Source organism: Saccopteryx bilineata, chromosome 4 (genome assembly GCF_036850765.1).
Source record: "Saccopteryx bilineata isolate mSacBil1 chromosome 4, mSacBil1_pri_phased_curated, whole genome shotgun sequence".
NCBI classification, from domain to species: domain Eukaryota; kingdom Metazoa; phylum Chordata; class Mammalia; order Chiroptera; family Emballonuridae; genus Saccopteryx; species Saccopteryx bilineata.
Genome location: NC_089493.1, coordinates 286,349,629 through 286,363,906, shown reverse-complemented (window position 1 = coordinate 286,363,906; position 14,278 = coordinate 286,349,629). Strand labels below are relative to the sequence as shown.

The window sequence follows — 14,278 nt, the reverse complement described above, 5'->3', positions numbered from 1 at the left end:
GTTCATAGCACACAGGGACCACGTCCTCCCAAGTGCAAGGTAAGAGACTCACGCTACAAGGAAACCAAATGTGCTCTGTCAGCAGGTGGCACTGATACAGACTGCTAAACGTAGTCTGAAAATGGAAACAGGGGTCTTGGCCCAGAGGACAGATGACTCAAGAGGTCAAACTTCAGCTAGGCTCTGAGAGGCAGGCTAAACAATAACAGTACTATTCACTATGGTGGTTGCTGTTCCGCATCCTTTTCATGAATGAGAACATGGAAAGACACCTCAGGAAAGGGCCTGGGTATCCACTATGCCTAGAAAAGTTAATCTTGCAGTTTTAAAGACTATCTCTACTCAAATATAAATAGGACTTGATGGCCTGACATTTGGCTGGGAGTTGACAGCTCTACAGGATTAATTAAAATGAACAACGAGACTATGACGAGCAGGAGTAAACTGGTCATTAATACTGCTGATCACTCATAAAAGCTAAGTATTATCTCAGAAGAGTATCATTCACAACATCAACAGGAAGAAAAGCTGCTAAGATGGCTCCAATCAGATCCTGACAGACATGATCTGAGAGTCACAGCCTGCAGTCTTCTGACTGCTACCACCTCTGCACACCTCTCCTTCAATGAACCCACAAGCAGCAGCAGCATACGTAGACGCAGCCACACCCAGACAACTACGCAAGTACAACTGCCTAGCAGGTCAGCACCTCCTATTCTACAGTAAATCTCCAAGTAAATGTGTATGGTTTTCAAGGGAGAACACATGCTCTGTATCCTCCCCTTCATCTGTTCCTTATCTCTATGCCACAGTGCTCCCCACCACCTCCCACTGCCCTATCAGTACTGCTGCTCACCACTAGACCATGGACTCCTGAAAGCATGTGCACAGGGCTGCTTGGACTTCCTGTTTCTGACTGAAATGGAATAGCACTTAGGAAAACACTTTGAAAACCACAAAGCTTTGCAATCTTGAGGTGGCTTTGAGATCTCTTTCCAAAAATAAGAGCACAGGAAACCTCCACCATCAGACAGTATTCTCTAAAGTGAACAGATTTTCTCTAATACTGAAAAAAGACAGGCATGCAACTTTATTGTAACAATTTACAAAGTCAATTCTAAGATAATATTTGAAGCTGGCATTTCCCAGTATTATCTATCCCTTACCTTGTTCCGGAAAGGATTTAAGATGGCTTGTTTTCCAGTTCATTCTTCATACTCTTGACAGATAAACATGAGTAATATAGCTCATTGAGGGCATGAAGTTTCCACTTGGTAAACAACAAAGTAACCACTATAATAATGTTACTTCAGAGCATGCACTATTTTTTAAAAGCCACAAACCAAAGTGCCACATTCTTATCCTAAAATATATAATATGTAAAGATGAATATATTCAGAACTATTGCCTTGAATTACACAATCCACTGCACCACCTGAATAGAAGATGTTGACAACGTTCAATTCATACCTCTGATAAGGTACTATCTAGAGTAGTCTGGACATTTCCTCATTAGAAAATTCAGGGAAGATGCTCATTTCATCAGACAACAACAATAAAAAAAGGAATTTCTGCAGAATGTATCTTACCAAGCAAATCAAAGATGACCAAAGACACCTGGAAAAACCTCCATTTGTGAGACAGTATATCCTTATTTTAAAAATTACTATGACAAGCCCTGGGTGGTTGGCTCAGCAGTGGAGCATTGGCTGGGTGTGTACAAGTCCCAGGTTTGATTCCTGGTCACGGCACACAGGAGATCATCTGTTCCCCTCCCCTCAACTTTCTCTCTCTCTCCTCCTGCAGCCATGGCTTGATGGTTTGAGCAAAGTTGGCCCCGGGCACTGAGAACAGCTCCAAGCAGGCACAGCTCATTGTCAGCAGCCCAAATGGGCAGAGCATCACCTTGTAGAGGCCTGCTGGGTAGATCCCGGTCAGGGTACATGCGGGAGTCTGCCTGTGCCTCCCGCCTCTCACTCAATGAAAAAAAATAATTACTAAGACAAAGATCTCGTTTCTGAGATTCAGCCACACCCAGTATTTGAACCTCCTGTAAGACACAAAATTTTCAGAGTTCATGTGTACCTTTAAGAGTATGTACAAATGAGCCTTGACCAGGCAGTGGATAGAGCCTCCGACTGGGACGCAGAGGACCCAGGTTTGAAACCCCAAGGTTGCCAGCTTGAGCGCAGTCTCTTCTGGTTTGAGCAAGGAATCATATTTGGTCCGCTGTAGCCCCCCCAGTCGAGGCACATATGAGAAAGCAATCAATGAACAACTAAGGTGCCACAACAAAGAATTGGTGCTTCTCGTCTCTCTCCCTTCCTGTCAGTCTGTCCCTCTCTCTGTCTCCCTGTCTCTGTCAGAAAAAAAAGAATATATACAAATGGTAGAAAAAAATTGTAATAGAAAAATACAAGAATTTAAAAAGTCTTATGAATAGAAATCACAAATAAATTGTCTATATGTATTTAATAATGCCACATTTTTTTAAAAAGCAAGACGAACATGCCACGTATAACAGTGGTCCCCAACCTTTTTTGGGCCATGGACCGGTTTAATGTCAGAAAATATTTTCACAGACCAGCCTTTAGGGTGGGACGGATAAATGTATCACGTGACCGAGACAAGCATCATGAGTGAGTCTTAGACGATGTAACAGAAGGAATCTGGTCATTTTTTAAAAATAAAACATTGTTCAGACTTAAATATAAATAAAACGGAAATAATGTAAGTTATTTATTCTTTCTCTGCGGACTGGTACCAAATGGCCCACAGACCAGGACCAGTCCGCAGCCCGGGGGTTGGGGACTACTGACGTATAAGACACTTAAGATTTTAATTTGCTAAACTTGGTTTACTTTTAAAAAGTATGAAGAAGAGAGATAAATCTCCCATACAGAAGCATTCTAAATAAATTATATAGCCAATCCACTTAGGAGATAAAGCACAATCCCCATTCTCTCAGTGTCCTCCAGAGAAGTCAGGATGGAAGAAGGAAGAATGTTATGGTGGAGACACCTGACAGACACTATCTCAGCCAGGTGATCAAAGGCAACATCAAGAGTGATAAGTCATGCTGATAGCATGCACCCATGATGTGATAAAAATGTCACTTTATAATCTTCCTGCCAAAATTCCATAAGCCCTAGTCTTATCATGAGAAAAATATCAGCTAGATCCCAACAGAAGAGCAGCATCCTAATCATACCTGATCAGTACTCAAAACTGTCAAGGTCATTAAAAACAAGGAAAGCCTGAGAAAATGTCATGGCCAAGATGAGCCTAAGGCAGTGATGGGCAATCTTTTGAGCTTGGTGTGTCAAAATCCGCCAAAAAACTGAGCATAACTCGGGTGGTGTGTCACTTCGAGAAAAAAAACCATAACTTCGTGATATTTATAGTTTAACAAATATGTATAATTGTAATATATAACTGTATTTAATAAACCAAAAACTAATTATTTAACGTATCTGCTTAGTGACTTCTTTGTTCATCTGTCAGTCGGTTTCTTTTGTTGGTCTTGATATTATTTAACTTGTGTGGGGTGCCATGAACTAAGATAAGTGAGGGGAGGGAATTCTTTAACTAACCTGCCTATTAGTGACTTTTTTGTTGCTGAATTTCATTGGCTAAATCTTTAATTGAAGGTTGGTATTTTGTACACTTCAAGCCCAAGCAAGTCCTACTAACTTCATCTGTCAATCTGATTCTTTTGTTGGTTTTGATATTATTTAACGCTGAGAATAAGGTCTCACAAAAGTACGTAGAGGGAAAAATTGTGAGTAAAGCCATTGCTATATTTTTCAGGGTGCTAAAAGTGTCTGGTAATCGGTTCCAGGCACTCCAAATTTCCTGTTCGTAGTAGCACTTCTCTTGATTCTCCAAGCGGCACCTTTCCAGATTATCAAGTTTTGACCTCAAGTTGACAAACACCTGAGCCCAGATGCTGTCTTGAAATTCTGCAAGTTGCCTCTTATGTAAATTAAGATGGCTGCCGCTATTTCTAATGGCGGGAAATGGTGCCCATAGCACAGGCATCGCCTCTGCCAGCCTCCCCCTCACTTATCTCAGTAATGATGGTCAATTAGAAATCCACGACACCCCAGAACAGTAGACTGGATGATGGTTGCTGTGGTTATGTGGTTGCCGCTAATGGCGATCACAGGGCCCCCAGAGATGCGTCCCCCGCGGCATTCCGCTGCTCCCTGCTCTGCCGGCCGGAAGTGAGGCCAAAGATCCCCTAACGGCCTAACCAGAAGTCCCAGAACTAGAACCTCTGTGCCGGAGTTCTGATGTTTTGGGCTACAGACCTCTAGCACAGAGTGTCTACACTACAGCAAATGTTTTATCTTCGGCTACTGCACCTGGCCATGCAGGAGCCGAGGATGAAATGTCCTTCTCGACATGCAGCCCCATATTTCTCTGGTATGCGGCCACATGTGGCTGCGTGTCATCGAAAATGGCTACGCATGTCAGTGCTGACACGCGTGTCATAGGTTCACCATTATGGGCCTAAGGAAACACGACAATCAAACAAATGAAATACAGTGTGGTATCCTGGATGGGATTCCAAAACAGAGAGGACATTAGAAGAAAATTAAGGAAATCTATATGGATTTCAATTAATAATGTATCAATACTGGTTTATTAATTTTGACAAATGTAAGATATAGAGAAGAGATAATTATGAGTGGATGGGGCGGAGGAGCGGTGGAAGCAGTGGGAGATATGAGAATCCTCTGTAATATCTTCCAATTTATCTGTAACTCCAAGTTCTAAAAAATAAAAAATTTGCCCTGGCCGGTTGGCTCAGCGGTAGAGCGTCGGCCTAGCGTGCAGAGGACCCGGGTTCGATTCCCGGCCAGGGCACACAGGAGAAGCGCCCATTTGCTTCTCCACCCCTCCGCCGCGCTTTCCTCTCTGTCTCTCTCTTCCCCTCCCGCAGCCAAGGCTCCATTGGAGCAGAGATGGCCCGGGCGCTGGGGATGGCTCTGTGGCCTCTGCCTCAGGCGCTAGAGTGGCTCTGGTCGCAATATGGCGACGCCCAGGATGGGCAGAGCATCGCCCCCTGGTGGGCAGAGCGTTGCCCCTGGTGGGCGTGCCGGGTGGATCCCGGTCGGGCGCATGCGGGAGTCTGTCTGACTGTCTCTCCCCGTTTCCAGCTTCAGAAAAATGAAAAAAAAAAAAAAATTTATTTTCTTTTTCCTAAGTTAGAAGCAGGGAGGCAGTCAGACAGACTCCAGCATGCACCCGACCGGGATCCACCCGGAATGCCCACGAGGGAGTGATGCTCTGCCCATCTGGGACATTGCTCCATTGCAACCAAAGCCATTCTAGCACCTGAGGCGGAGGCTATGGAGCCATCCTCAGCACCCGAGCCAACTCTGCTCCAATGGAGCCTTGGCTGCGGGAGGGGAAGAGAGAGACAGAGAAGGAGAGGGAAGGGTGGAGAAGCAGATGGGTGCTTCTCCTGTGTGCCCTGACTGGGAATCGAACCCAGGACTTCATACCCTAGGCCGATGCTTTACCGCTGAGCTAACTGGCCAGGGCATAAAAAGTTTACTTTAAAATGGAAAAAAAAGCCCTGACCAGGTCCCCAAACTTTTTACACAAGGGGCCAGTTCACTGTCCCTCAGACCATTGGAGGGCCGCCACATTCAGTGCTCCTCTCACTGAACACCAATGAAAGAGGTGCCCCTTCCAGAAGTGCAGTGGGGGGCCGGATAAATGGCCTCAGGGGCCACATGCGGCCCACGGGCCGTAGTTTGGGGACACCTGGTAGAGCATCGGCCTGGCGTTTGAATATCCCAGGTTCAATTCCGAGTCAGGGCACACAGGAGAAGTAACCATCTGTTTCTCTCCCCTTCCCCCTTCTCTTCCTTTTCCCCTCCCGCAGCCAGTCTCTCGAATGGTTTGAGTGTGGCCCTGGGCGCTGAGGATAGCTCAGTTGGTCAGCTAAAAACATCTTGGTACTTGATCATCAGCCCCTCTGGGGCCTAGATTCTGGTCTAGGCACATGAGTCTGCCTCACTATCTCCCCTCCTCTCACCTAAAAACAAACAAACAAAGTGGAAAAAAATAGTAAGAAAATCTGATAAACATCAACAAGTGTTAATTCTAACTAATAAAAACATAGATGGTGATTATAGTATTTTTGTTCTGTGTGTTTTGAAAATAAACACCCCCAGAAAGTCACAAATCAAACCTTTCTTTGCTATAGCAATAGTATTGTAAAAAAATAGTATTTAAGAGGCAAGATCACTTTTAAAACTCACATTTAAAGGAATTACAGCCTGATCAGGTGGTGGCACAGTGGATGGAGCATCGACCTGTGATGCTGAGGACCCTGAGGTCGCTGGCTTGAGCATGGGAACATAGAAATGACCCCATGGTCACTGGTTTGAGCAAGGGGTCACTGGCTCTGCTGAAGCCCCCCAGTGAAGTCACATATAAGAAAGCAATCAATGAACAACTAAAGTGCTGCAACTACGAGTTGATGCTTCTCATCTCTCTCCCTTCCTGTCTCTCTTGCTAAAAACAAACAAACATATATATATATATATATTTATGCTGGCTTCCTGCATGTCAGGTAAACATATATTTTCACTAGCCAGAAAAGTAGACTACTTTATGGGTCCTACAAAACTTCATGGCTGAATTACTATTTCAAATTAAGAGCCACAGCCCAATCAGACCACTGGAATGGTTCACATGATATATGGGTGTATTTCTAGAAAGGTATATGCAGAAAATCCTTTCATATAATGAAATACACTCCTGGAAAATTAGACTCACTATCCAAGTTACCTTTTCTATAAATTCTGTAGGTGGGGTAAAACCTGATCCATTACTCAGAAGATTAGGTATTACGTACTTCCCCACCATATTTTGAATCCTGCTATATTACAGACAAAATGGTGCAGTAGAAAAAAATACAGATTTGAAGTCAGATGCAAATGGCTGTAAGAGCCTGCCACTTTCTAACACGGGTCGGGAATCTATGGCTCGCAAGCCACATGTGGTTCTTTCGATGGCTGCATCTGGCTCGCAGACAAATCTTTAATAAAAATAATAACGTTAAAAATATAAAACATTCTCATGTATTACAATCCATTCATTTCCTATCGCTCATGTTCATGGTTGTGGGTAGCTGGAGCCAATCACAGCTGTCCTCCGGGACAACACCAAATTTTTTATTGGATAATGTGTAACGTACATGAGTCATTGTATGGCTCGCTCAGAACTACATTTTAAAATACATGACGTTCATGGTTCTCTCAGCCAAAAAGGTTCCCGACCCCTGTTCTAACAGGTGCCATCTTGAATAATTTCCTGGGAGGCAAGAAAGTGGTTCAGAAATTTTATTCCACGTGTAAAACAGGTATGACACCTCCCTCTCAGGATTACTGAACATGAGATAAGCGAGTAAGCGAGATCATGTTGCAAAGCACCTAGCACAGTGCCCAGTACAATGGAAACCTGGGAATCACCACTTCTTGCCTGCTCTTCCTTTATTACAACTCAGGAAGATATAAAAGATACAAAATACAGTAATTGTTATTGTACATTACAGGACCATACTAAATTACATTATAGTCATTATAAAATTCTAAAAGATGCTAAAAGTATTACATGGGAATCAACATAAAAAACTCTAAATGTTTTAAATAGGTGTTAGATGGCTTGACCCAGGGTGGTGCAGTGGATAAAGCGTCGACCCGGAACACTGAGGTCACCGGTTCAAAACCCTGGGCTTGCCCAGTCAAGGCACACAGAGGAAGCAACTACTACTAGTTGATGTTTCCTGCTTCTCTCTCTCCCTAAAAATCAATAAATAAAAATCCAAAATAAAATAAATGGGTGACAGATGAATACAAAATTACTACGTAGAGTAAATGTAAATCTTTCCAAGTGCTGCAGAAATATTTTGAGGAACTTGATCCTTGAAATAATGCTTTGAACCATTTACATAAGGAATATTGGGTTTGGTACTTCTCAACTTTATACACTGAACAATGAAGGCAGGAACAGAGATAACTTTTAAAGTGTGACATATCCAATCACCACCGGGCACCATTATATACCCAAATATAAGCTCACCCCATCAAGATCGAGAGATCTCCACAAGCCTGGAGAGCACAGCCACAGTACCAGCTCCCCCGAGAACTGGTTAGAAAAGCGTACACATCACCCCACCCACAATCCCAAACCATAATTCGCATCTTAACAAGATTCCCAGTTGAGTTATTCAAGTTTAGGAAGCACTGCCCTAATCCATGCTCAAGTCTGAGAGGCAGGTAAATGGCTGGGTTTCAGAATGGTTCCTGCCCTGTCTGTTCAGATGGAAAAGCACCCGAGAGGAACACGAAGCAGAGGCTTCAGACAGACCCTGAGTTGTAAACACCAGGCAGTTATCTCCCCCAACTGTGACCCTACATAAAATATTTGATTTCTGAGCATCAAACTTTGCACCTACTGAGTGAAAAGTCACCTACATGGTGACTTTAAAGCTTAGGTACAATGATGTTTTGAAATGTCCTTGTTATCTGGGCTGTTCCCTGCCATGCAAGGGGAAGCCTGGCTCTTCAGCCCATCTCTGAAGCTTTCCCGCGTGCCATAGTGGGGCTGACCTGAGTTTCAGGTTCTCAGCTTCAGAGCTCCCCCACCCAAAAATTCTATTTGTTGGTTCATATCAGGCAAATTTCCCAACCAAGAAACACAGGCAACAAATAACAAAATGCAGAGATCCACAGGCAACAGAGAGTAGGCCCAAAAAAAGAGTTCGAGAAGAGGCTTGAAAAAAATCTGTGGTCAGCCACTACTAAGGAACTGTGCACTGAGCAGATTTCAGAGGGGGCACAGTGCTAGAGACAAAGAAGTTCTGACCAGTCAAAGGTTCAAGACCTTCCTTAACATCTCAGGAATTGAACTAAGACTCCAATAAAGACCATGTCTAAGAAGCAAGGCTCAAGACCTATCTTAAGAAAGTTTATAAAGAAGCCTTGAAAGGATCAGATTGATTCATGAGTCAAATGTCTGCCAGAATAAAATCCAAAACTCTATAAAGAAGACAAACAAAATTCATATTCAACAACATATCCACAACATTCACCACACAGCCAAAACACACTGAATGCGCAAGAGGCAGAGAAATGTGACCCAGAACCAGAAATTATGTATTTAAACAAACAGCCACAGCCCTGGCCGGTTGGCTCAGTGGTAGAGCGTCGGCCTAGCGTGCGGAGGACCCGGGTTCAATTCCCGGCCAGGGCACACAGGAGAAGCGCCCATTTGCTTCTCCACCCCTCCGCCGCGCTTTCCTCTCTGTCTCTCTCTTCCCCTCCCGCAGCCAAGGCTCCATTGGTGCAAAGATGGCCCAGGCGCTGGGGATGGCTCTGTGGCCTCTGCCTCAGGCCCTAGAGTGGCTCTGGTCGCAACATGGCGACGCCCAGGATGGGCAGAGCATCGCCCCCTGGTGGGCAGAGCGTCGCCCCTGGTGGGCGTGCCGGGTGGATCCCGGTCGGGCACATGCAGGAGTCTGACTGTCTCTCCCTGTTTCCAGCTTCAGAAAAAAGAAAAAAGAAAAAAACAAAACAAAAAAACAAACAGCCACAAATGTAAAAAGACTGGGATGACAGAGATGTTAAAATTAGCCTTCAAAAGAAAGGCAGGAAAAAAACAAAACACAGAAGAGACAAAGAAAACAAGTAGCAAGATGGGAGACCGAAATCCAACATTCAAGGTAAATAAAAGACTTAGACTGTATCAGTGAAATTCCTTTGCAAAGCAGTGGTTTTCAACCTTTTTATACTTGGGGACCAGTGAAAATAGGAGAATTATTTTGGGGACCTTGAAGGCAAGAATCAACCTGGGCATTAGCAAATTCAACTAAGATCTGGGTCTGTACTCTTTATACATCAGGGCGGTTCACTCCTTCCAAGGACTGGCACAAAATCTCTGGTGGACCAGTCCACAGACCAGCAGTGGAAAACACTGTTGTAAAGGACATGACTGTCTAACCACTATGCAGTACACCTAAAAGTAATACAAAGTAATACTAAATATAAATGGTGATTGAAAAAGAAAATTTTAAAAAGACCAAGACTTTCAGAATTTAAAACAAGTTCCAACTATATGCTCTTTACAAGAGATCTACTTTAAAAACACTGACAAGAGGGTAAAAAAAAATATATATATGTATATTTGCAAATATTAATAATAAGAAAATAGGAGTGGCTAGGTTAATGAGACAAAGTAGATTTCAAGACAAAGAATATTGATAAAAATAAAGGAACACTTAAAATGAAAAAGACTCAAATCATGAGGAAGACTTAATTCAAAGTGTGTATTATTTACCTCATGAAAGGGCTTCAAAACATGAAATAGTCAAATTTCATTCCGACTAAAGGAAAAAATGGACAAATCTATCATTGTAGTTGGATTTTTTTAAATAACACTTTATTGGGTTTTTTTTTATAATTTTATTTTTTTTAACTTTATTCATTTTAGAGAGGAGAGAGAGAGAGAGAGATAGAGAGAAGGGAGGAGCAGAAAGCATCAACTCCCATATGTGCTTTGACCAGGCAAGCTCAGGGTTTTGAACCAGCGACCTCAGCGTTCCAGGTCGAAGCTTTATCCACTGCGCCACCACAGGTCAGGCTGTAGTTGGATATTTTAACACTCCTCTCTGTAACTGATAAAAGAGACAAAAAAGGTAAGAACATAACTGATAAGGACACAGCCAACCAACTTACTCTGACACTTACAGAACACGATACCTGGCCCAGGCCAGTTGGCTCAGTGGTAGAGTGTAAATTGGGTGTGTGGACACCTCAGGTTCAATTCCTGGTCAAGGCACATAGGAGAAGCAACCAGCTGTTTCTTCTCCCCTCCTCCTCCTCTCCCTCTCTCTTCTCCCTCAGACAGTAGCTCAACTGATTTAAGTGCTTTGGGGGGTGCTGAAGATGGCTTCATGGAGCCTCCGTCTTAGGTGCTTAAAACAGCTTGGTTGTGAGCATGGGCCTCAGATGGGCAGAGCATTGGCCCCAGATGTGAGTCATCGGTGGATCCCCATCAGGGCACATGTGGGAGTCTGTCTCTCTGTCTCCCCTCCTCTCACTTAAAAAATTAAATTAAATTAAATATTTTTAAAAAACACCACAATGAACTAACTATACCCTACAACTATAGGATATACTTCTTTTTGAGCATATGCAGAAGGTTCATCAAGATGGACCATGGGCCCTGGCTAAGTGGCCCCATGGGTAGAGCATCATCCTGGAGCAACATGGTCGTGGGTTCAATCCTCAGTCAGGGCACATACAGGAAGCAACCAATAATTGCATAGCTAAATGGAACAACTAAGTGGAACAACAGTTGATACTTTTCTCTCTCCTCTCTCATTCCTATCAATGGAAAACTTAAAGAAAAGAAAGAAAAAGACCATGTGTTGGCCATAAAACAAGTTCCAATAAATTTCAAAGGACAAAAATCATACAGAGTATGTTTTCTGACCATAATAGAATTCAAAACCTGTAACAAAATAATATTTGCAAAATTCCTAAATATTTGAAAATTAAGCAACACATTTCTATATAAAAATGTGAATCAAAGAAATCATAATATACAAAAACATTTTGAATAAAACTAAACATCAAATTTTTGAATAATAAAACTAAACATATCAAATAATAAAACTAAACAAACATGCAGTATAGAGCAATATTTAGAGTGAAATCTATTGCTCAAACGTTAGTATCAGGAAAGTCTAAAACAGCGGTTCTCAACCTGTGGGTCGCGACCCTGGCGGGGGTCAAACGACCAAAACACAGGGGTCACCTAAAGCCATCGGAAATACATATTTTATTTAAAAATGTATTGTCGCGACCCACAGGTTGAGAACCGCTGGTCTAAAATTAATGGTCTAAGCATCTACCCCAAGACGGTAGAAATAAGCCAAGAAAACCCCAAGTAAATGAACAAAGAAAATAAAGGCAGAATCCATGATATAGAACATGAGAAAATTTACAAATCAAGAGACAGTTTTCTGCCTGACCAGGCGGTGGCACAGTGGATAGAGCGTCGGACTGGGATGCCGAGGACCCAGGTTCGAGACCCCGAGGTCGCCAGTTTGAGCACGGGCTCATCTCGTTTGAGCAAAGGCTCACCAGCTTGAACCCAAGGTCGCTGGCTCCAGCAAGGGGTTGCTCGGTCTGCTGAAGGCCCGTGGTCAAGGTACATATGAGAAAGCAATCAATGAACAACTAAGGTGTTGCAACGCGCAATGAAAAACTAATGATTGATGCTTCTCATCTCTCTCCGTTCCTGTCTGTCTGTCCCTGTCTATCTATCTCTCTGACTCACTGTCTCTGTAATAAATAAATAAATAAATAAATAAATTAAAAAAAGAGAGAGACAGTTTTCAGAAAATATCAATAAAGTTGACAAAGCCTACATAGGATGATCAGGAAAAAACAACAGAGAGAAACACAAATCATAAATATCAGACTGAACTGAAAGAGGGGGTACTATACAATCACAGATTCTAAAGGCACTAGAAAAAATTTGGGGACCATTGTGTTATGAACATCTTTATGCCAGATAAATTCAAAAACTTAGAAGAAATGAATTAATTCCCTGAAAAACACAAATTACCAAAATTAACATAAGAAATGAAATATTTAAATTGCCTATACTTACTACACAAATTGAACCATAATTAAAATTTTCCATTAGGAAAATTGCAGACCCAGGGGATTTCACTGGTGAATTTTATCACACATTAAAGGCCTAAATAATACCAACCTCAGACAAACCCTTTCAGAAAAGAAGGGAAGAGAGAATAATTCCCAAGTAATGTTATTAAGCCAGTATATTCTTGATTAAAAAAAAAGATTGCAAGAAAAGAAAATATAGACCCAAATCTGTCACAAATACAGATGACTACATCATGAACAATATTTTAATAAATCAAACCCAGTAATATATAAAAAGGGTAATGTATTACAATCCAGCAAGGTTAATTTAACCCAGGGATGTAAGGTTGGTTCAACATTCAGAAAAATCTTAGCAACTTGATTTTAATGCTTACCATATAAAACTAAAGAAATGGACAGATAGATGAATGGAATAGACTAGAAGAGGGGTGATCGACTTATTTTCTGTAAAAGACCAGTTAGTAAATATTTTAGTCTTAGCAGGCAACCTATGTTTTCCATCCTTCACTTTTTTATTTGTTTATTTTTAACCAACCCTTTAAAATGATGAAAACCATTCTTAGGCTGTGGGCCATAAAGAACAGTTTACAAGCCAGATCTGGCCCATGGGCTATGTAGCTTGACAATTCTTGGACTAGAGTCCAGAAACAGACCTCTCCTTATCCAGTCAATTCTATTCCTAGTTACTTACCCAAGAGAAATGAAAGTTTATATTTCTATACAAAGACTTGTACAAAAATGTTCACAGAAGCTTTATTCTTAACAGCTCCAAACTGAAAACCACCACAATGTCCATGAATAGAAAACTACATATATAAACAAATCATGGTATACTCACACAATGAAATACTATTTAGCAATAAAAAGAACGACTGATTCAGAAAACATCATGGATGAATCTCAAAAACATGCTGTAAGCAAAAGTATCTTTGCAAAAAAACTACATACTGTATAATTCCATTTATATGCAGTATGAGAATGGGTATCAGTAATAGTAAAGGAAATCAGTAATGATTATTGGGGTAGGGGTAGGGTGGACAGGAAAAATGAGAAACATAAAGGAAATTTCTGGGGTAATGAAATGCCCTATATCTTGATAGGGGTGTGGGTTATACAGGCTTGAGTTGTGACAAATACATCAAACTGTAACATTTAAGATCTGTGCATTTGTATGTAAATTATTCCTTCAATAATAAAATTAAAACAATGAAATATTTTTTAAATCAATACATGTAGGTCTTTAACTCCAGATTCTAATTGTTGACATTTAGTTGGAAAGTAACAGGTTGACTGGTTTGGTTTACAAGTAATTTTCTTCAAAGCAGTCACCAGGGAGACTTATTAAATCAAAGTAGTCAATGTTGCTATTATGTAAAACCTTCATTCAGTTTATGTTACAAAAAATGTTATAAAAAACTAGAATAAAAAAATGACTCCAGCCTGACCAGAAGGTGGCACAGTGGGTAGAGCGTCGGACTGAGACGTGGAGGACTCAGGTTCAAGACCTCAAGGTCGCCAGCTTGAGCATGGGTTCATCTGGTTTGAGCAAAAAGCTCACC

The 14,278-nt window shown here is 41.8% G+C and overlaps 1 protein-coding gene across 2 annotated transcripts in view; it reads right to left on the bottom strand.

Moving 5' to 3' along the window:
* The window catches only part of CREBBP (CREB binding protein), a 159,694-nt gene that overhangs the window by 105,205 nt on the left and 40,211 nt on the right, over positions 1–14,278 (bottom strand). The window lies entirely within an intron of this gene.